The sequence below is a fragment of the Malus sylvestris genome, chromosome 14 (genome assembly GCF_916048215.2).
Source record: "Malus sylvestris chromosome 14, drMalSylv7.2, whole genome shotgun sequence".
Lineage (NCBI taxonomy): Eukaryota > Viridiplantae > Streptophyta > Magnoliopsida > Rosales > Rosaceae > Malus > Malus sylvestris.
Genome location: NC_062273.1, coordinates 28,419,050 through 28,441,535, shown reverse-complemented (window position 1 = coordinate 28,441,535; position 22,486 = coordinate 28,419,050). Strand labels below are relative to the sequence as shown.

At 42.4% G+C, this 22,486-nt stretch overlaps 1 long non-coding RNA gene and 1 pseudogene across 1 annotated transcript; both read right to left on the bottom strand.

Annotated features, from left to right (window-relative positions):
- Positions 1–1,565: 1,565 nt before the first annotated feature.
- LOC126599184 (cytochrome P450 CYP736A12-like) lies at positions 1,566–10,484 on the bottom strand (annotated as a pseudogene).
- A 5,574-nt stretch (positions 10,485–16,058) lies between these two features.
- LOC126599880 (uncharacterized) lies at positions 16,059–18,945 on the bottom strand. The gene is made up of 2 exons (XR_007615257.1): positions 18,837–18,945; positions 16,059–17,923 (listed from the first exon to the last, which is right to left on the bottom strand). It is a non-coding gene; the product is annotated as an uncharacterized LOC126599880 (long non-coding RNA).
- Between the last annotated feature and the right edge of the window lie 3,541 nt (positions 18,946–22,486).

Sequence of the window (22,486 nt, the reverse complement as noted above, 5' to 3'; positions counted from 1 at the left end):
AGCTGAACGATCCATGGCCTTCTTGCCGCACGGCCTCCCGGGCCGAGAATGATCCTAAACTCGGCCCAAACTATTATTTTGGGCCCAAACACATATATTCTCAATTCCGTTGTGTTCTCAGTCCTTATATATTTCTCACTTCCGCAGCCGCACTCTCACTGCATGTGCAATTCACATCGTTGCTTGCCTGATGTGGCGACTCTTTTCTACGACTAGATGGTGGATGCTTCTTTTTTGTCATGTCCATGGCCTTCTTCCTTGGTACTACGGCTGTTTCTAACTTTTTGGGGTTATGTGCGAATTAAAAAAATCTTCTTTATTTAAAATAATAATAATAATTTGGACAATATATTCATACAAAATTCAATAATCAATATTCAAATTTCATTGAAATAAGCATCCCATCCTTACTAATTGAATAATTTCCAATTGCCATGAAATTGTGAATTAAGGTTCATCGATTTAAAACAAAAAGAGCATGATAAAAAAAGAGATACAGAAATATGCTTATGGTTGTGAAAAAAAAGTAATATGGTTAGATTTTTATTTATTGCTAGAGAAAAATAGGAAAAAGTAATACACAAGTTTTTGTTATTGTTAGAGAAAATTGAAAAATTAGTATTTTAAGGACTAGCTTGGGGTTCTGCGTTTTTTTCAAGGCTCCTTCTATAGCTGCGTGTTTTTTTTTTTTAATTTTTTTTATGAAAAAAAAACAGGTAAGTGTTTGGTAAACTATAGTGCTAAAATGGTTTTAGCAAAAAGAAAATGAGGGTAGGGTTGTTAATATACAATTTTCCTTAAATGATACTATTCACTTGCCTTCAATAAAAAAAGTTTGATAAAAGTTTTAATAAAACATATGTAGAGCTGTTTCTGTTGTTTTGAACTCAAAATTTTGAAAAAAATAAACACTTTTTTTTTTATCTACCAAACACAATTAAGGCCCCAACGTTAAAAAACTGCTTTTGAAAAAATTTAAACAACCCCAAACCAGCCCTAAGTGTAGGCTCCACTTAATCAATTGCAATATAAATAAAATCATATGATAAGGATTTTCTTTTCAGTTAAAACTTTTTTATTAAAAAATTTATACTCATATGTAATATATAAGAGGATGAAAATTTTTGATTGCACACCGCACGCTGCTACTCATCGCAACAACATTTCTTCTTCTGTGGCCGCGCTTACATGACAGTGGATGGATGGTGAAATATCTGAGATGGGAGCGGGGTAAAGGTGGTGAAACATTATGGCTGGGGATGGGGACAAGCTACAAAGGGAAGAGGGGGCTGGTGGGGTTGGTTTTTTATGACAAATATACTGATGCTGGATACAATTGATACCTTTTCTCAATATTTTATCAAATATGAAAACTAATCAACATATCCAATCGTCCTTCTATTTTTTACTTTTAGAGGTTCTCTGCTTCTCCTTTACTTCATATATGATTATTTTAACTACTAATTGATTTGTCACTTTGACCTTATTGTTTATAATTGCAATAGACATAATTTATTTTCAACCATGGTCATTGCCGGATACATCGCAAATGGACGAATGTCTAATTAATTAATCTTTAGCCGGTAAGTTGGTACGGCGAGCAAGTATTGGGCTTATGACGGCGCTATGCCGAACGTCTCAGCCATGTCCACGTCTTCAGGTAGAAGGCCGCTTGGGAGGTCCCAGTTAAAGCAGTGGACCAAGTTCGCCAAAGCCAGCCGAACTGTGGTTAGCCCTAACTGTATACCAGGGTACCCTCTTCGGCGGGACCCGAAAGGTAGAAGCTGGAAGTCATGTCCCAGGACGTCAACATTGCTATTTATAAACCTTTCAGGGTAAAATTGTTGCACATTATCCGACCAAACATTGGGATCTCTCCCAATAGCCCAAGTGTTTGTTAGGATTCTCGATTTCTTAGGTATGTAATATCCATCGATTGTATTGTCCTGCATGGATTCACGAGGGATTAGCAACGATCCAGCTGGGTGTAGTCTAAAGCTCTCCATGACCACCATATTTAAGTAACGCAACCTTGGTAAATCATTCTCTTCCACCATCTGGTCCATCCCGATCACAGTTCGAAGCTCTTGTTGGAGATGCTTCATTACCCTTGGGTGTCTCAAGAGTTCTGCGAGGCCCCAAACGATTGCGTTAGATTTAGTGTCGAAGGCACCCGTAATCATGTCGAAGGCCCCAAACGATTGCTTGTCGTTAGGGTTTAATGGTTGATTCATTAGTGAGAGCAGCACGTCCATGTTCTCCAATTATCTTTTCGAAAAGTTGGTCGGCTGTCGCCCTAGTTCTCTTCGCGCGTTTGGTTAATCTCTGAGATGAAGAAAAGTTGGTCCGGTGATATGACTAGCAGTAGTTATTAGACGAGAGACTGAAATGAAAACTAACTTTTGTCCACATTATCACTCAATATTAATGACATCATCACTTAATACTGCAATATCGTCACTTTACTCTTAGTGTCACAACAGATGTTTAATTTTCAAAACATTAGGTAATTATTTGGGATATTTAAAAAGTTAAGGACAATTTAGAATCACCTCTAAGGGTGCATTTGTTTGCACTCGCTAGCATTCACTAGACTGGATTAGATTAAATGGGAATGCAATTCCATGTTTGTTCCACGTCGGGACAAGCTTTAATGAGACTCGCCCCGACTAACCAAGACAAAGGGCTTTGCTAGAGGGGCTTAGCGTGACCCCCCGAAATCTACCGGATTGCTAAGACCAACTCCTTGGTTGCCCCCCTCTACTTGTTCCTCGCAAAATTCAAAACCCAGATCCCATTTACCAACTCCACTCTGCTTCACCCCTCTCATCTACCATTTTCAAAACTAAATCCCTCAAAATTCGAAAACAAAAAAGGCAAAAAATTATGCACGCTTACCATTCTCAAAACCATATCCAAACCCAAAATTCGATACAAAAAACAAAAACAAAATCGTTGTGCATATGAAACTGTTTGGGCCCAAAATAATAGTTTGGGCCGAGTTTAGGATCATTCTCGGCTCGGGAGGCCGTGCGGCAAGAAGGCCATGGATTGTTCAGCTCGTGGGCTTCCAAGCCTAGGTCGGTTAGATCATAACACAAGTCGAGTCCTAGTACAATAGGGAGTTTCGGCAGGATCAGTGACCCAGAAGCGAGTAGGATTTTAACTCGGATTCAAGATCCAGTACTATAAATAGGGGAAGCTGTACATCATCCAAGCCCCCTGCAAATCAATACAAAAATTGCCCTGCGCAAATTCTCACAACTTGTGATTTTTCTTTTTCTTTTTCGCTGACACATCTTCCGTTGGCATCAACAGCACTATGGAAGCAACCGGTGATATCTTAAGTCGGCATAGATAGCTCTATCACCGTAGAATCAGTCGGTCTCGCAGTATCTTCCGTTGGCATCAACAGCACTGCGGCGAGAACGATTGATTACCTATCCAAGTCTCGGTCGAGAAGGATTTCTGAATCTTTATTGGTCGAGGTCATCTCATTAGCCTTCTCGGCGAAGTGAGGTGTTACAAGTTATTACATTCGGCACGTTGAAAGCCGGATTTGATATTGAACTTCGTAAAAATAGTAACCTTGTCTTCAGGTTCGAGAGCCCAAGAGGCCGAGACGTGTTCCTTCCTCGGCCGCAATCGCAAGACGCAGAAGTCAGCCGCGCACCCAACGCAACATCAAAAAATTTACTCCTCGGCCGAGCTCGGCCGACGAGTTGGAACGCCCCGCACTCATCGAAGGACGTAGTTAGCTTATAGATTACTCGGCCTGCGCGCCACGTAGGCTTTGTAGTTTCTAGGGTCAACATTTTGGCACGCCCGGTGGGACCTAGTGCTAAACTACGAAGTTCATGCCAATTGAAACACGATCGGTAAAAAAGAAAACAGCTATGGGAAAGTCGACATCAGATTTGCCGATTCAGAACATAGGACAAAGTGTGCCACAGGCACAGAATCCCCTTAGCGCTGTGACACCTGAGTCCACAAGCGCGACTCGCCGAGAGAGAGAAGTTAATCTCGGCGGTCAATTCCGCGGTCTAGACATCCCTAATAGAAACACCTGCGTTCTCAATGAAGGGATAGTAGAGGTGTGCGACGAGGATGGTGGTGAAGGATCTGACCCACCAACAAGGTCGTTTCTTCGAAAGCGACTAGACGAGCAGTCTCGGTCAGTCGAGCAAACGTTTAGTCGAGGCATTGACAAGCTGCATGACGTGATACTCAGTTCCAATGAGCGACAAACCAAATTGCTCAAAATGCTGGTTAGTAAAGTCAGTGACAGCAGGCCTTTCGATCTTCTCCAGCACTTACCAACAGGAAACAATCCGTTACCAATTGTGCCGGCCTAGCCTATTCCTGCTTGGCTCAAACCAATTGACTTGGAAAAAGGAGGGGGGTCGAATAGTAGGTTAGACGGAATTGACCAGAGGGTCGAAGCAACACCTGTTGATGTGACCGAAGTTCAGCGGATGATCGACTCGGCCATGAAGAAAGGGCCAAAGTTTCCTAAGTTTATCCATCCGTACCCAGCTTACGTGGAAACGTTCGGATACCCGAAGGGTTTCAAGATCCCAGATTTTAGCCTTTTTGCCGGTGAATCGTCCCTGTCTTCGTTGGAGCACGTGGCTCGTTTCACCGTGCAATGCAGGGATGTTAATAGTGATTTCCATAAGTTACGGCTGTTCAACTTCTCATTGACCGGCTCAACATTCGCTTGGTATATCAATCTCCCTCCTAATTCCGTCCAAGACTGGGAGGAGTTGGTCGAGAAATTCCACAAGCAGTTTTATCGGCCAGGGATGGAGATGTCAGTTTCCTCATTAGCAAGGATGGCTCAAGCATCTGATGAGTCACCAATGAATTATCTTACCGGGTTCAAATCAGCCAGGAATTGGTGCCGAGTGCCTTTACCCGAAGTCGAATTTGTCAGGCTTGCTTTGAACGGCCTCGACGTCGAATACAAAAAGAAATTCTTGGGGGAAAACTTTCAGGATATGTACGAATTAGCCCAACATGTCGAGCAGTATGATTACTTGCTCCGTGAGGAAAAGATTTCGAAAGTTCCAACTCGGGGGATGATTTACAAGAATCCTACTGTCAATCATGCATCAACCGAGGATGAATGCGTTAGTGTGGATGCAGCTGAGATAGTGATAGATAAACCATACGTTTGCAAGGCATTGACTCAAGTTGACTCTAGGGAAGTCAAAAGCCGCTCGGCCACTGAAGGAACATTGAAACCGTCAAAAGTTTATACTTTTGATATTACAAAGGCTGACGCAATTTTTAACCAACTGTTATCAGCAAGAATCATCAAGCTTCGGCCTGGTCACAACATTCCCAAGGCCGAAGAGCTTAAAGGAAAGGTGTATTGTAAATACCACAATTCAAGCAAACATACGACAAACAATTACGTCGTGTTTCGCGACAACGTCCAAAGCTGGATTGATAATGGCAAACTGAAATTTCCGGAGAAGAAGATGAGTGTTGATACTGACCCGTTCCCCACGGCAACAGTAAATATGGTCGATGCGTGCCTACCTAAGGACAAAGGGAAAGGAAAGGCCAAAGTTGTTGCGACGCAACGCTTGCGGAATCAGAATTCTCGGCCACGGTTCATGGCTGATTTTCGTTCAAACGAACCACCTACAGCTTTAACAAGACTCGCTATTGTCAAACCTCTGATGGATTATAGCACTGATGAAGACAGTGGGACGACGGTTTTGTGCCGTAAATGTAGAGCAAAGGTCGACAGTGAGCCAGAGGAGAAGCCCTCTTCGCTTATAGCAGAACGACCGATGACCGCAACCCGGTAAAAGGTAGCTAACGTAGGCCAACATCAAGGGGTTTTTGATATGCTCGGTCCTAAAGTACGGATGGAGGAGACACCCCCGGTCAGGCGGCGCCTCGATTTTGATGCTTCATTCTATGACGATGATTACTATAAACGTAATTCTAGCTGTTCAGAATCATCGCGGAGCCAAAAAACCTTCAAACCTCTCGAGCCTAGAGATCAACGATGGTATACATATCATTCTTCGAAAGGTGTCTACACCGCACTGTCCAAATCCCAGAAACGCCGGCACCAAATGATAGATTGCATGGCCCGCCGACCGGCAGCCCAAGAAACTTCGGTCCCTAAATGGCGGCCGAAGGACATAATTGCTACTGATGATGAACGACCACCTCCGGCCATTATGACAGAGTTGGCTCAAGGGAAACGGCTGGTCGACCAAGATGTCGAAACCATGTTTGAAGAGGCCGATAAACGGATCAAACTTCTTCTTCGACCAGGGGAGATGAAGGCACGCATTGAACATTTCAGGAAAGAGGCCTAAATCAAATTAGCCCTGCCGGCTATGCAAGAACCTTTGATCAGAATTCGACGGAATTTGCATCCCCCGTTCCTTGGGGAATCTTTGGAATATATGCGCGAATTTCATAAGAAACATTCGGCCAACGATCTGTATGGTTTGCCGAATGCATGCCAGGACACCATTGATCTAGTCCTGACTTGGCCTGATGCCGAGCGAATCATCCAGAAAACCTCAGACCCAGGATTGAAAGCAAGGTTCCAGCACATATGAGAAGCTCGTGTCCTTGGATTTGAAGTCGACCCATACACTGATATCGATGCAGCCGACCTTCATTTCTCAATGGAGGACCTTCAGTATTTACGATATCACTTCGAAGTATTTTCGGCTGTTTCGCTCTTCGGCCTTACGACCGATGAAATAGCACGTGTTGCACGTCTAGATGCTTATCTCGACACCAGGGATGCCCGGCTACACTACCAGGAATAGGTCCAGGTCCTAACCCCAAGCACACTGTCGATATCAACCTCACCTGAGGCAGTCACGCAGAACCAACAAGTTACCGAAGCAGCACCGCAGGATCAAACCATCGGAGAAGGAACCGAAGAGTCTCGTTGTCCAACTTTGACAACAACGGAGTCCGCAATCGCCGACCAGCCGAGGGATGAGGCTAGCGAGGAGGATGGCATCGTAGATGCCGAGGGCCTTCCATTGCTTGCCGAAGAGCCTTTCCATTCGGACAACCCAGGCTGCCCAGGTTGTGGTCGTCGAGGGCCAGGAGCCTTGGGGTTTTGCTGCATCCCATCTCGACCATTCAAACCCTTGGAGCAAAGATGATAGGCAGTGCTCCTGAAGAAGTCCAGTAATGGTTGACGGTACTGCCGCCTTGAAAAGAGGACCTAAGATTTGGTGGGAAGTGCTCATGTCACTTTCAAACCGTATGGTTTTGATCGAGCTTCGATCAAGAATTTTCTGATGCTGGTCACATTCCCTGGAAAGCTTAGAGATGAAGGATGCCATTGTATGAAGGAAGCACGGTGTAAAAAGTTTTCTGGGTTGGGGGATTTGAAGATGGAGACCTGGAAAAGAGAAAGATGCTGGAGAACAAGGGCAAAAAATTTCAGAGTTTTTGAAAACGTAAAGTAGGAATGAGGGATTTCAGTATTTATAGGATTTTGGCAGGAAGGGCAATCGTTTGAAATTCAAAACAAAGGGTAAAATCGACCGAATGAATCACTGATCATGATGAACATTTGGGAAATGCAGTTGAGAAGATCGAAGGTCTCAGGTTTTGAGGGCGCACGATTGCGTGTGACGGCGAGATTAATGGCGGAAGACGTTTCGACGCCTGCATGATGACAAGTGACTCACGGATTGAGGTAGTGGCTCGCGGATTGAGGTAGAGTGGCTAAGTTCAGCCATAAGGTCATGATGGCATGACGGTTCAGGTAGCCGCACGCCTTAGATGTCATTATTAAGGATTGGTCGTGTTAAAAGGACGCCACGTGGCGAGTTTGGTTAGCAGGATCAAGATCGTGCAATTGTGTTCAATAAATGCGCCTTGGAACTCGGGCACTAGGGTTCTGAGTGGTAGATTCGCTTCTTCAAGGCCGAAACTCAGCCGAAGAATTCAGGCCGAGGACCTCAGAAGCGAGGGGGCAATGTTTGGGCCCAAAATAATAGTTTGGGCCGAGTTTAGGATCATTCTCGGCCCGGGAGGCCTTGCGGCAAGAAGGCCATGGATCGTTCAGCTCGTGGACTTCCAAGCCTAGGTCGGTTAGATCATAACACAAGTCGAGTCCTAGTACAATGGGAGTTTCGGCAGGATCAGTGACCCAGAAGCGAATCCGGCTCAGTTAAGGACTAGGTTCACAATCCTAGTGAAAATAGGACTGGTCGAGGTGGTGTTGATCCGGAGAGGAAGACCTAGTCCGAGTAGGATTTTAACTCGGATTCAAGATCCAGTACTATAAATAGGGGAAGCTGTACATCATCCAAGCCCCCTGCAAATCAATACAAAAATTGCCCTGCACAAATTCTCACAACTTGTGATTTTTCTTTTTCTTTTTCGCTGACACATCTTCCGTTGGCATCAACAGCACTGTGGAAGCAACCGGTGATATCTTAAGTCGGCATAGATAGCTCTGTCACCGTAGAATCAGTCGGTCTCGCAGTATCTTCCGTTGGCATCAACAGCACTGCGGCGAGAACGATTGATTACCTATCCAAGTCTCGGTCGAGAAGGATTTCTGAATCTTTATTGGTCGAGGTCATCTCATCAGCCTTCTCGGCGAAGTGAGGTGTTACAAGTTATTACATTCGGCACGTTGAAAGCCGGATTTGATATTGAACTTCGTAAAAATAGTAACCTTGTCTTCAGGTTCGAGAGCCCAAGAGGCCGAGACGTGTTCCTTCCTCGGCCGCAATCGCAAGACGCAGAAGTCAGCCGCGCACCCAACGCAACATCAAAAAATTTACTCCTCGGCCGACGAGTTGGCACGCCCCGCACTCATCGAAGGACGTAGTTAGCTTATAGATTACTCGGCCTGCGCGCCACGTAGGCTTTGTAGTTTCTAGGGTCAACAGAAATGCATAGGAGTCGTCCAATCACACATTCACAAGAGCCGTTCTAATTACACATGCACTCCAAACTCCCTAATCGCAGACCATCGTCGTTGACGCCAGAGAAGCAGAACAATGTGTACCCATATGACTCAAACTCTGATATGGGTTCTAATTTGCCAATTGCGTCTTAGAAAAATTAGAAAGAAAAAAAAAAGGAATGAACGGACAAAATAGGAAGAAAAAGGTGGAGATGAAAAGGGAGAGGGACAAAGAAAAAGAAGGATTAGGATGAACAAACTTAGGGAGAAACAGAGGGAGTGGGGAGGAATAAGAGGGAGAGGACGGAGCAAAATTATGATGGGTGAGGGAAATGAACAGAAAAGAAATAGGAAAGGACTAGGAAGGTTTCTAGAATGGAAAAATATAGACAAAAGTAAGAATAAAATAATAATAAAATGAATTAATAATATAAAATAATAATTATAGTGAATTAAATAATATAATATTAGAATTTGTTATTGTTTTTTATTCTCAGTCCGACACTACATCAAACACTTCACTAATTGTATTGAGAAACATAATGAGAGTTCATCCAAGTACCACTTACAATGTATTAAAAACAATAAAATGCAAAATGAAAGTCATATATTTTCCGTCAAAGTGAGAGTCACGACCTAAGTGGGTGCCTAAGCGGGTCTAGGTGGGCTTCTAGACTTGTTTATGCGCCTTTTCTTAATTTTTTAAACCCTAGGGATTAATTGGAGCGGTGGTCAGCCACCTAGCGCTTAGGCGGCGCTACACGAAATTTTTTAGAACAATGTAAATATATAGTCCTTTCATCTACGACATTAGAAATATTTGGGATAACAATTAAGTTGGTAAAGACTAAAGAGAAATATTTTTACCTGAAGATCAAATGGACTAAGGAAAGGCACATAATCACCAATATGAAATGACCCTATCAAAGACATAATCTCCTCAACAATTCCCTTGACATCAAACAAATCATCATTTTTGCTCCCCAATATCATCATATATATTATGCTCTCTACTAGCCCACCAACTTTATTACTCATATCCACCACCTCACCTACCTTTACGGCCTTCTTAAGCGATTGAACCAACAACCCCACTTCCTCCCTTCTCAATGGAGAAAAATACTCAATTTTTTACCGACAAAGAAGCTGCTAGGTGCAAAGCTTCCTTACTTGCCGCCAATATGGACCATAGTCAGTTAGGGCCATGCCCTTTTGCCTAGAGGATAAGTAATCACAGACTTCGAGAGTGGGGCGGTTAGCGAAAACTCTGTCGTGGGTTTTCAAGAATAGCGATCTGCAGCTTTGGGGGATGAAACCACTATGGTGGGTATGAAGCCTAGGTGTATGGACATTATAGGGCCATATTTTTCGGCCAAGTGTTGGAGGTTACAGTAGGGAAAGTTGCCTAGCATATGAAGATTACAATGATTGGTAGTGTCGTAGGCCCATAAGGCAGTATTCCTTGGTGTTTCGACCTTCGGAATCCAAAGGTTAGTATGTGGATGAGATACTAGAGGAAGGTAAGGAAGAGTATGAGGATGATTATTGCTGAAGGAGTCATTCTAGCTTTCTATTTGAGGGAAATGAAACATTTTCTCATGGACTCAAATAAGGTGCTTGATGTGTGTGTGTGTGTATATATATATATACACACACTAACTGGACGACAACTTTTTGCTTAACGTTAATGGTTTTGTTCAGTAATGATGTAGAACAAATAACTAAATGGATTGAAGATGGGTGTGTTGAGAATGAATACCACATTGATGGAAGGAGAGACCTTGCATGGGCTTATAAGAGGTTGGGCTATTTCCTATATTGCCAATTGGTTTTCTGATGGAACCCCAACTTTCTTCATGGTATCAAAACAGGTTGTCCCATGTCTAAAGTCAAATGGCCACAGGAGCTCCACGTCACCCTGTTGTGTTGTCCACGTGTTAGGGTTGAAAATTCGCCACACATGAGAGGGTGTGTTGAGAATGAGCCCCACATTGATGGGAGGAGGGACCTTGCATGGGCTTATAAGAAGTTTGACTACTCTCCATATTGCCAATTGGTTTTATAGTGGAACCCCAACTTTCTTCATAATGGACCATCGGAAGACAAAAGGAAGCCAAATGGTCACATGAGCTCCACGTCACCCTGTTGTGTTGTCCATGTGTTAAGCTTGAAAATTCTTCACACATGAGGAGGCATGTTGAGAATAATGAATCCCACATTGATGGGAGGAGGGACCTTGTATGAGTTTATAAGAAGTTGTGCTACTCCCCATATTGCCAATTGGTTGATGGTGGAACCCTAACTTTCTTCAACATGGACTGCTGAAAGACAAAATGACCCAGTTGAAATTTGCAGATTTGGCGTCCAAGCTCTGAATTGGGCATGTGATACATTTTCGGAAGGGGAACGACACCACGGTTGAAACACATTGCTTTGCGATTATATACGATGGATTTTGGCCATTCGATGTCGTTTCAGCCTCCAAAATGCAATTTAAAGTTTCGTAATAAAAATCATTCGATTAATGTTGTTTTTAATTATCAACGTCTTTTGAGTTGTTCTGAGTGGTTCTATCTTTTATTTAAGTCATTGGATTACAAATTCTAATTATTCAATCATTAATCATTTTCAACCCTTTGGAATTTCTCTCAAATTTTTGGTGGACTCCAGACCTCATTCTTTAATAGATTACGTTAGTAACCCTTTTGATTGCTTCATGCTGCGTCAACTAAGCCAACTGTTCCGACAGATTTGGTATATTGTCCTTTTGATTAGGCGTAGTAGGTACATTTAAATTGTGGACAAAAACTGAAACCTAATTTAGCTATCAAAAAGTCATCATCTATCGAAGGGGAATCCAATGTGCCAAGTTGGGTCAAACAATAGAGGTGAAACATGGGTTCTTTAATTATTCAGTATACCATAGCAGTATAGCTATGTGAAAAAACCAAATCACCATGAGGATATATATAACTTTGAAGAAAAATAAAAACCTAATACCGTATAATGTTCATAGCTGATCAAAGGGTGGATTAAGAGTCGTAGCAATCCTGTATAATGTTCACAAACAACTTTTGCATTCAATCTTCATCCTTCAGGTGCACTACTTCTGATTCATTTTTCAGGAGTTTCTATTATCTTTCTATCATTTTGTGAAAAGAAAATACAATGACTGCGAATTAGCCATCTGCCATGCCTGTCGATTAAATTTGACCCAAAAAACGACTATAATAAAAAGAGAATTCAATTTCATTCCTCTATGAAGGTTGTTGTGTAGGCGGTAGCTCAGCAGTTGGCTCGACAAGCAAGTGTTTGGTTTCTGAGAGCCATATCCCCAAATCTCAGTCATGTCCAAGTCTTTAGATACCAAACCACTTGGGAGCTCCCACTTAAAGCAGTGGATCAAGTTTGCCAGACCTAGAGGAACTGTGGCTAACCTAGTTGCATGGCATTGGCATGCGCCTTCTTTTTCCAGACCCAAATCGTAAAAGCTGGAAGTCATGCCCCTTATTAAGGTCAACATTTCTACCAACCAATTCAAATCGCCATAAGCCCTAATTTATTTTATAAGAAATAAATTGAGTTGTTTAATTTGTTAAACTCGATAAATTGGAATCTCTTCTAAACGCCAAATGATACTAGTTATATGCCCATATGTTATACGTTGGTAATTAAATTTGTCTATTGTTATAAACATATTTATGTTTTTTTTTTAACAAACGATAGTATATGCATTAAGGGGTGGGGGAGTAGGCTAAGCCTCACATTGAGCCAGCCATAATAATGTAGTTTAAGTTCGTCTTTAACAAGAATCAAACCTAAGATTTTACTTATAAGTGAAGAAGAATACCATTAGACGGTAGTACTAAGTTGTATTAATGTCACTTTTTAAAGAAAAAACGAATTTTTTTTCTTTCTAAAAACGAAATAAAATTGGGCCTGGAACTTAGAAGAAGGGAAAGAGGTTGAAGTTGATAGATATTATATGTGTGAGGTGGTTAAGTTTGTTTGAGTAGAGATTATGACAAGTGTCAAGATCTTGTGAGTCTTATTATAGCTCAGTAGCTAAGCAATGTAATTAGATATATACAACATATAACTGTAAAGGAAAGAACTCTTAATTCATTCAATATAAAAGAAATACTTTGTCTCTCTACAACTATTCTTTCTTTCTGTGCAAGAATATTGTGCTTCTTTCTGTTTACATAGTATCATTCGCCTGAAAAGCTTCGTGCTTGACGGTTTCTGATCTTGGTTCTTCTGCTTCTGCTCAACTGCTTCCATTGATGGTTGTTCCTCTTCTTCTTGGAATCTTGATCGTTCTCTACTTCCTCGACTGGGTGTCTTCTCTTCTTTGCACACCAAGTGTTTGTTCTAAGTTCTCAGAGAAATTTTCATCTGGGTTTTTCTCCTGATTTGCTACAATGGTGACTTCTGCTGAGTTGCAAATTCTTCAATCTCCTATAACGTCTCTTATATCAATAGTTTCATCTTCTGTGACTGTTAAGCTTGACTATTCCAATTATCTCACTTGGAATTTTCAGATCGAGTTGCTTCTTGAAGGCTATGGTCTTATAGGTTTTGTGAATGGGTCGCATTCGTGTCCGACTCACTTTGTGGTATCCAATTCTGCGGATTCCTCTATTTCTTCAAGCGATGTGTCTCCAACAATTGAAAGTGATGAATTCAAGGTTTGGAAAATGCATGATTGGGCATTGATGCAATTACTTACCACCACCATCTCTCCTTCTGCTGTTTCATGTGCAATTGGTAGTACTAGTGCTTGTGATTTGTGGGTTCGCCTTAAGGAATAGTTTTCGATTGTTACTCAGGCCACGATTTTTCAAATGAAGTCGGAATTGCAAAACATCAAGAAAGGTACCGATTCGATCTCTATGTATTTGCAAAGGATTAAAGAAGCTCATGATCATCTTGCTGCTGCTATGGTTCACTTTAATAATGATGATATTGTCATTTTAACCTTGAATGGTCTATCCTCTGAGTATAATACCCTACGGTCAATCATTAGGGGTCGATTTCCATGAAAGATCTTCGATCTCAATTACTTGCTGAGGAAACAATGGTTGAAAATGTTCCTATTACTCCCTTCTTGTCTGCAATGGTTGCCAGAAATAATAATAATGACTCGAAGTCTTATGGTGAATCTTCCAAGACTGACACTTCTCCAAATGGTACTTTATATGGAGGCTCTTCTGGTTTCAAGCCAACCTACAACAAGAACAAAAACAAGGGCAAATTTCAGTACAATTCTCAGAATCGGTTTGGGAACTCTAAGCCTAACTATAGGAATTATACTGTGAATCAAGCACCTGTAATTCTTGGTACATCTTTACCAAGGCAACAGAGTCTTTCTGGTACATCTTGTCAGATATGTGGGAAATTTGGACACTTGGCTCCTATCTGCAGGTTTCGAAATTCTGATAATGCAGTTTTTTAGGGGTGTCAAATTTAGGGAAAAAGAATCATAGTGCTAAATATTGCCATTTTAAGAACTCAAATATGTCATCTTCATCTCCTACAACTATGCATGTCACAAATACTCTGTTCAGTGAACCAAGTGCTCCTTCTCAACAGTTTTGGCTCACTGATTCAGGAGCTTCTTCACACATGACTGCTGATATGAGTAATATGTCACTTACTTCCCCATATCCCACTAATGAAATAATTCAGACTACGAGTGGTGCAGGTTTATCAATATCTCATATTGGTTCCTCTACACTACATACTCCATTAAAATCCTTGCAGCTTAATTCCGTTTTATATGTTCCTAGATTGTCTTAGAATCTATTATCTGTGCATCAACTATGTCTGGATAATAATTGCTAGTTGATATATGATGCTTTTTGCTTTTGGATCCAGGACAAGGCCACATGGAGGATCCTCTTTTAAGGACATTGTAGTAATAGATTGTACCCCATCCCACTTCCGGCTAGGCGTAAAGCTATACCTACACAGTATCGGGCTGAATATCTTGGACACCAAGTATCTTTTAGCCTTTGGCATAATCGATTAGGTCATCCCTCCAATTCCATGGTCTCTGTCATGTTAAAGAAATGTCATCAGTCTATATTACCTTATTCAGTGTCTGTGATGTGTCATACATGTCTGGAAGGCAAGTTTTGTAAATTGCCATTTGTTTCTTCTGTGTCTAAGTCAATTCATCCATTTCAAGTAGTTCATAGTGGTGTATAGGGGTGATGTATGGGGTCCCTCTCCTTGTACTTTTATAGATGGTGTTAGGTATTATGTGACATTCATTGATGAATGCACAAGACATTGTTGGCTGTTTCATATTATTAATAAAAGTGATGTCTTCTCCACATTTGTTGGCTTTTACAACTATATTTCAAATCATTTTGCCACTTCAATGAAAACCTTACAGAGTGATGGTGGGGGTGAGTATCTTAGTAAACAACAACAACAACAACAACAACAACAAAGCCTTTTCCCACTAAGTGGGGTCGGCTATATGAATCCTAGAACGCCATTGCGCTCGGTTTTGTGTCATGTCCTCCGTTAGATCCAAGTACTCTAAGTCTTTTCTTAGAGTCTCTTCCAAAGTTTTCCTAGGTCTTCCTCTACCCCTTCGGCTCTGAACCTCTGTCCCGTAGTCACATCTTCGAACCGGAGCGTCAGTCGGCCTTCTTTGCACATGTCCAAATCACCGGAGCCGATTTTCTCTCATCTTTCCTACAATTTCGGCTACTCCTACTTTACCTCGGATATCCTCATTCCCAATCTTATCATTTCTCGTGTGCCCACACATCCCACGAAGCATCCTCATCTCCGCTACACCCATTTTGTGTACGTGTTGATGCTTCACCGCCCAACATTCTGTGCCATACAACATCGCTGGCCTTATTGCCGTCCTATAAAATTTTCCCTTGAGCTTCAGTGGCCTACGACGGTCACACAACACGCCGGATGCACTCTTACACTTCATCCATCCAGCTCGTATTCTATGGTTGAGATCTCCATCTAATTCTCCGTTCTCTTGCAAGATAGATCCTAGGTAGCGAAAACGGTCGCTTTTTGTGATCTTCGCTAGATTGCTCCGGTCATTAGTGTGGATAAGAATATAAATGGATAGAGATAGGAAAGCAAACACAAGATGTACGTGGTTCACCCAGATTGGCTACGTCCACGGAATAGAAGAGTTCTCATTAATTGTGAAGGGTTTACACAAGTACATAGGTTCAAGCTCTCCTTTAGTGAGTACAAGTGAATGATTTATTACAAATGACATTAGGAAATATTATGGGAGAATGATCTCGTAATCACGAAACTTCTAAGTATCGGAGTGTGGTGTCGTCTTGACTTGCCTTATCTGTCTCATAGGTAGATGTGGCATCTTCTCTGGAAGTACTCTTCCTCCATCCAGGGGTGGTATCTTTAACTGGTGGAGATGCACAAGGTAATGTATCAATTTCACTTGAAGCTTACTTGTAGTTTCAGGCTTGGTCAAGCGCGATACAAACCATGTAGTAGGAGTCCCCAAGTCGCCGAGCTAGGGGGTCTGCTGAAAGATGTGACAGACAAGGTAAGCAATCAGAGCTCCGACTGATTGTTCACCTTCTCCCCATCTTGCAGCAGCATGAAGGATAAAGAGAAGAAAAATGAGAAGAGATGATATGAGATACTTTTGCTTTTGAAGAAGTAACTTTCCACAGGCTTATTCTTGAACTGAGCTGAAGGGTTTTCTGGTTTCCTCCAGAGTATAAGGCCGACTGGAGAATTTGAGGGTCAAAACAAGTCCATCAAATCTAGAGTACGTTCCACCCTGCTGATATGGGATACTTTTGCTTTTGACAGAGTAATGGATGTATCGGCACGTGTGCTGTTACGCTTGTCTCCACATGTTTCCTTGTATCATTCGCACTTGCCCTATCTGTTCCTCAAGCAGATGCGGAATCTTCCCTGGAAACATAAGATGTTGAAGATGAGTACTCGAGAGCAATGCCAGGTAAGTAATCAGGTAAGGGGTTCCAGGCAGTCAGTTCCTGGCTGGAAGCTTGATTCCAAGTGCTGACTGATTGCTCTCTTTCTCCTTGTCTTGCAGGTAAAAACAAGGCCAAAGGAAAAGACAGGGAAAAAGCATGATATGAGATACTCTTGCTTTTAACCCTGATTATATGAGATATTCTTGCTCTAGTATAGCTTGTTTGCAGAGGTATTATCGGGGGGAAAGAAAGCTGAATATTTCGAAAGGCTTCGTTGGGAGTGCCCTCTCAGATATGATGAAGGGTTGAGCATTTTTGCAGGTCTGCCTGTCCGTTGGGGATGGAGGTCGACATATATAGGAGTCTCCCTAACAACAAGTAGTAATGCTATTCCTTTACCCTGCTTGGTCATAGCACGGTAGTGGGAGCTGCCAGTTTCACATGTTTTAACTCTGTCAGAGCACTTTGAAAAAAGTGGTCTGTGGTATCTGGCTCTCGAGATTCGGAGAACGATGCCTCTTCGATTTTTGAGAAAGCAATCATGCTGGGGGTCTGGCTCTCGAGATTCGGAGAGCAGTGTCTCTTCGATTTTTGAGAAAGTAATCATGTTGGGAGTCTGGCTCTCGAGATTCGGAGGGCGGTGCCTCTTCGATTTTGGAGCAAGCAATCTTGTTGGGAGTGTTGTCTCGAATGTGAGTAAAGGTTGGGCATGTTTGCTAGTCTACCTTGCCACGAAGCACAAAGGTTGACACAGGGACTTTCCAATTATCCAGCAATGGTACTGTTCCTTTACCCTCTCTTCGATTTTGAGAAAGTAGTCATGTTGGGAGTCTGGCTCTCGAGATTCGGAGGAAGGTGTCTCTTCGATTTTGGAGCAAGCAATCTTGTTGGGAGTGTTTTCTCGAATGTGAGTAAAGGTTGGGCATGTTTGCTAGTCTACCTTGCCACGAAGCACAGAGGTTGACACACAGGGACTTTCCAATTATCCAGCAGTGGTACTGTTCCTTTACCCTTGTGGGTAATAATATAGTAGCTAGACCTTCAAAATTTATGTGTTTAAACTTTGTTAGTGCTGTTTCTTTGCTATTCTTTTACCTTTCTTGGTCAGAGCGATGTAGTGGGAGCTGCAAGCTTCACGTGCTCAACTTTGGCAGAGAACTTTGGCAAAGTTATCTGTGGTACCCATGAGCTATTGTTGCGTGTGGGAAGTGGGTGATTGAACAGTAAGATTCATGTGCTTTCTACTTCACCAGAAGTCTTCGACAGAATGCCCATAATTTCTGCTAAGCTGAGTGTGCGTGTGACAGGTGCTGACAAGGCTAGAAAAGTAGGTGCCTCTTCGATTTCTGAGATCGACCCTCGTGGTCTCTGAGCAGCCCAGCTTTTGAGAAAGCGAGCGCCTCTTCGATTGATTCGGAGAACGATGCCTCATCGATTTTTGAGAAAGCAATCATGCTGGGGGTCTGGCTCTCGAAGATTCGGGGAGCAGTCTCTTCGATTTTTGAGAAAGTAATCATGTTGGGAGTCTGGCTCTCGAGATTCGGAGGGCGGTGCCTCTTCGATTTTGGAGCAAGCAATCTTGTTGGGAGTGTTTTCTCGAATGTGCGTAAAGGTTGGGCATGTTTGCTAGTCTACCTTGCCACGAAGCACAGAGGTTGACACACAGGGACTTTCCAATTATCCAGCAATGGTACTGTTCCTTTACCCTCTCTTCGATTTTTAAGAAAGTAGTCATGTTGGGAGTCTGGCTCTCGAGATTCGGAGGACGGTGCCTCTTCGATTTTGGAGCAAGCAATCTTATTGGGAGTGTTTTCTCGAATGTGAGTAAAGGTTGGGCATGTTTGCTAGTCTACCTTGCCACGAAGCACAGAGGTTGACACACAGGGACTTTCCAATTATCCAGCAGTGGTACTGTTCCTTTACCCTTGTGGGTAATAATATGGTAGCTAGACCTTCAAAATTTATGGGTCTAAACTTTGTTAGTGCTGTTTCTTTGCTATTCTTTTACCCTTCTTGGTCAGAGCGATGTAGTGGGAGCTGCAAGCTTCACGTGCTCAACTTTGGCAAAGTTATCTGTGGTACCCATGAGCTATTGTTGCGTGTGGGAAGTGGGTGATTGAACAGTAAGATTCATGTGTTTTCTACTTCCCCAGAAGTCTTCGACAGAATGCCCATAATTTCCGCAAAGCTGAGTGTGCGTGTGACAGGTGCTGACAAGGCTGGAAAAGTAGGTGCCTCTTCGATTTCTGAGATCGGCCCTCGTGGTCTCTGGGTAGCCCAGCTTTTGAGAAAGCGAGCGCCTCTTCGATTTCTGAGATCGGCCTTCGTGGTCTTTGAGCAGCCCAACTTTTGAGAAAGCAAACGCCTCTTCGATTTCTGAGATCAACCCTCGTGATCTCTAAGCAGCCCAGCTTTTGAGAAAGCAAATGCCTCTTCGATTTCTGAGCAGGCGCCTCTTCGATTTCTGAAGCTCCGTCGAGTGCAGATTTTTATAGGGGCTGGCATTAAGTTCCAAAGCACACTTGAATCTCCACCAGTAGAAGCTTCATTCTTGCACTTCTAAGATCTTGATTTGTCCGACCTCTTCTCTCTTCAACAACTTTGAAAATGTCTGGCCCCTCCGACCGTCGTTTTGACTTGAACCTTGTTGAAGAGGCAGCCCCGCCTTCTCCAGACAACATATGGCGCCCATCCTTCGTCTCCCCTACTGGTCCTCTTACCGTTGGGGATTCCGTGATGAAGAATGATATGACCGCTGCGGTGGTGTCCAGGAACCTTCTCACTCCCAAAGATAACAGACTACTTTCCAAACGGTCTGATGAGTTAGCTGTTAAGGATTCGCTGGCTCTCAGTGTTCAGTGTGCAGGTTCTGTGTCTAATATGGCCCAACGCCTATTTGCTCGAACCCGCCAAGTTGAATCATTGGCGGCTGAAGTGATGAGTCTCAAACAGGAGATTAGAGGGCTCAAGCATGAGAATAAACAGTTGCACCGGCTCGCACATGACTATGCTACAAACATGAAGAGGAAGCTTGACCAGATGAAGGAAACTGATGGTCAGGTTTTACTTGATCATCAGAGATTTGTGGGTTTGTTCCAAAGGCATTTATTGCCTTCGTCTTCTGGGGCTGTACCGCGTAATGAAGCTCCAAATGATCAACCTCTGATGCCTCCTCCTTCTAGGGTTCTGTCCAGTACTGAGGCTCCAAATGATCCCCCTCCGGTGCCTTCTCTTTCTGGGGCTCTACCGACTGCTGAGACTTCTCCTAAGCAACCTTTATGAAGGCTCCCTCTTGTGTGTTTATTTTGACTCATGTATATGTACATATTTGTAACTTATTGGGGATATCAATAAATAAGCTTTCCTTCATTTCAACGTACTGTGTTAAAAACACCAAAGCCTTCTTCGCTAAGTTCTTTGAATTTTCTTTTGTTGAAGCTTGTATGTTGGAGCTTTCTGAGTGGAGCATGTAGGTTGGGGTAGTGTTCCCTTAATTTTCCGAGTGAGGAAAACTTCTCGGTTGGAGACTTGGAAAATCCAAGTCACTGAGTGGGATCGGCTATATGAATCTTAGAACGCCATTGTGCTCGATCCTGTGTCATGTCCTTCGTTAGATCCAAGTACTCTAAGTCTTTTCTTAGAGTCTCTTCCAAAGTTTTCCTAGGTCTTCCTCTACCCCTTCGGCCCTGAACCTCTGTCCCATAGTCGCATCTTCTAATCGGAGCGTCAGTAGGCCTTCTTTGCACATGTCCAAACCACCGTAACCGATTTTCTCTCATCTTTCCTTCAATTTCGGCTACTCCTACTTTACCCCGGATATCCTCATTCCTAATCTTATCCTTTCTCGTGTGCCTACACATCCAACGAAGCATCCTCATCTCCGCTACACCCATTTTGTGTACGTGTTGATGTTTCACCGCCCAACATTCTGTGCCATACAGCATCGCCGGCCTTATTGCCGTCCTATAAAATTTTCCCTTGAGCTTCAGTGGCATACGACGGTCACATAACACGCCGGATGCACTCTTCCACTTCATCCATCCAGCTTGTATTCTATGGTTGAGATCTCCATCTAATTCTCCGTTCTTTTGCAAGATAGATCCTAGGTAACGAAAACGGTCGCTCTTTGGTATTTCTTGATCTCCGATCCTCACACATCAATTGTCATACCCTTATACTCCTGAGCAAAACGGTTTAGCAGAGAGAAAACATAGGCATATTATTGAAACAACTATCACCTTGTTAGAAACAGTTGTCTTACCTCCAATTTTTGGTCATTTGCATGCCAAATTGCTGTGTACCTTATTAATAGAATGCCATCATCTACCCTTCACCAAAAATCTCCATTTGAACTATTATTTAAAGCTGTTCCAGATATTAATCATCTCAGGATTTTTGGGTGTTCAGTTTTTCCATTGTTAAAGCCCTACAACAGCACCAAGTTACAACCCAAAACTACAAAATGTCTTTTCTTAGGCTATGCTTCAAAATACAAGGGGTTCATTTGTTATGACATTCTTCATGAAAAATATTACATTTCCAGGCATGTAGTGTTTGATGAGTCTGAATTTCCATATTCCATTTTATCTTTAAAACATCATGTCTCCACCAATCCTACTTCTAAACCTGTCTTTATCTCCTCATCTCCTTCTATATCCATTAATAGGAAGAATCATTTGGTTACAATCCCATTACCTAGGACCATTACTCTGTCTAATACTGTGTCATCCAGCTCTGATCATCACAGTGGTTCCCACAGTGCTTCCTTACAATCCATTACTGCATCAACAGATCAACAATCCCCTGTGGCTCCTAAGATACCATCTGGGACATATTCAGAGCCATATAGTGAGTCTACTTTTGAGAATAATTGTGAGACTAGTATTGAGATTCAGCATGAGTTTCAACCTGATAATCTGCAGGTTATTCTTCCCATTCCTCCTATGAATACTCACTCTATGCAAACAAGAGCTAAGAGTGGTATTTCAAAGAAGAAAGTTTATCTTTCAATTGTTCAAGATACTTTACCAGTAGATTTGTCTCAGACTGAATCGGCTACATATAAGTCAGCTCTCAAGTCTTCTTTGTGGTTGTTTGCTATGGAAGAAGAGTTGCATGCTCTTAAAGTTCAAAACACTTGGTCTTTGGTTCCCTTGCCTACAAACAAGAACTTGGTAGGTTGCAAGTGGGTGTTTAAACTCAAGAAACATGCTGATGGGTCTATTTCCAAGTATAAGGCAAGACTTGTTGCCAAAGGGTTCAATCAATAAGAAGGCATTGACTATGGGGAAACCTTTAGCCCTGTTGTTAAACCTACTATAGTGAGGTTGGTCCTAGCTTTGGCAACAAATTTTGGTTGGTCTCTGCATCAACTTGATGTGAAGAATGCCTTTCTTCATGGCATTCTTCAAGAGGAAGTTTATATGTCACAACCACCTTGCTTTAGTGATCCTAATAACCCCACACATGTTTGTCGATTACATAAGTCCTTGTATGGCTTAAAGCAAACTTAATATAATTAGAATTAAATAAATTAGTTAAATGAAAATATTGTAATTAGTTAAATGAAATATTGTTTTAATTACAAAATTTTAAAAAATAT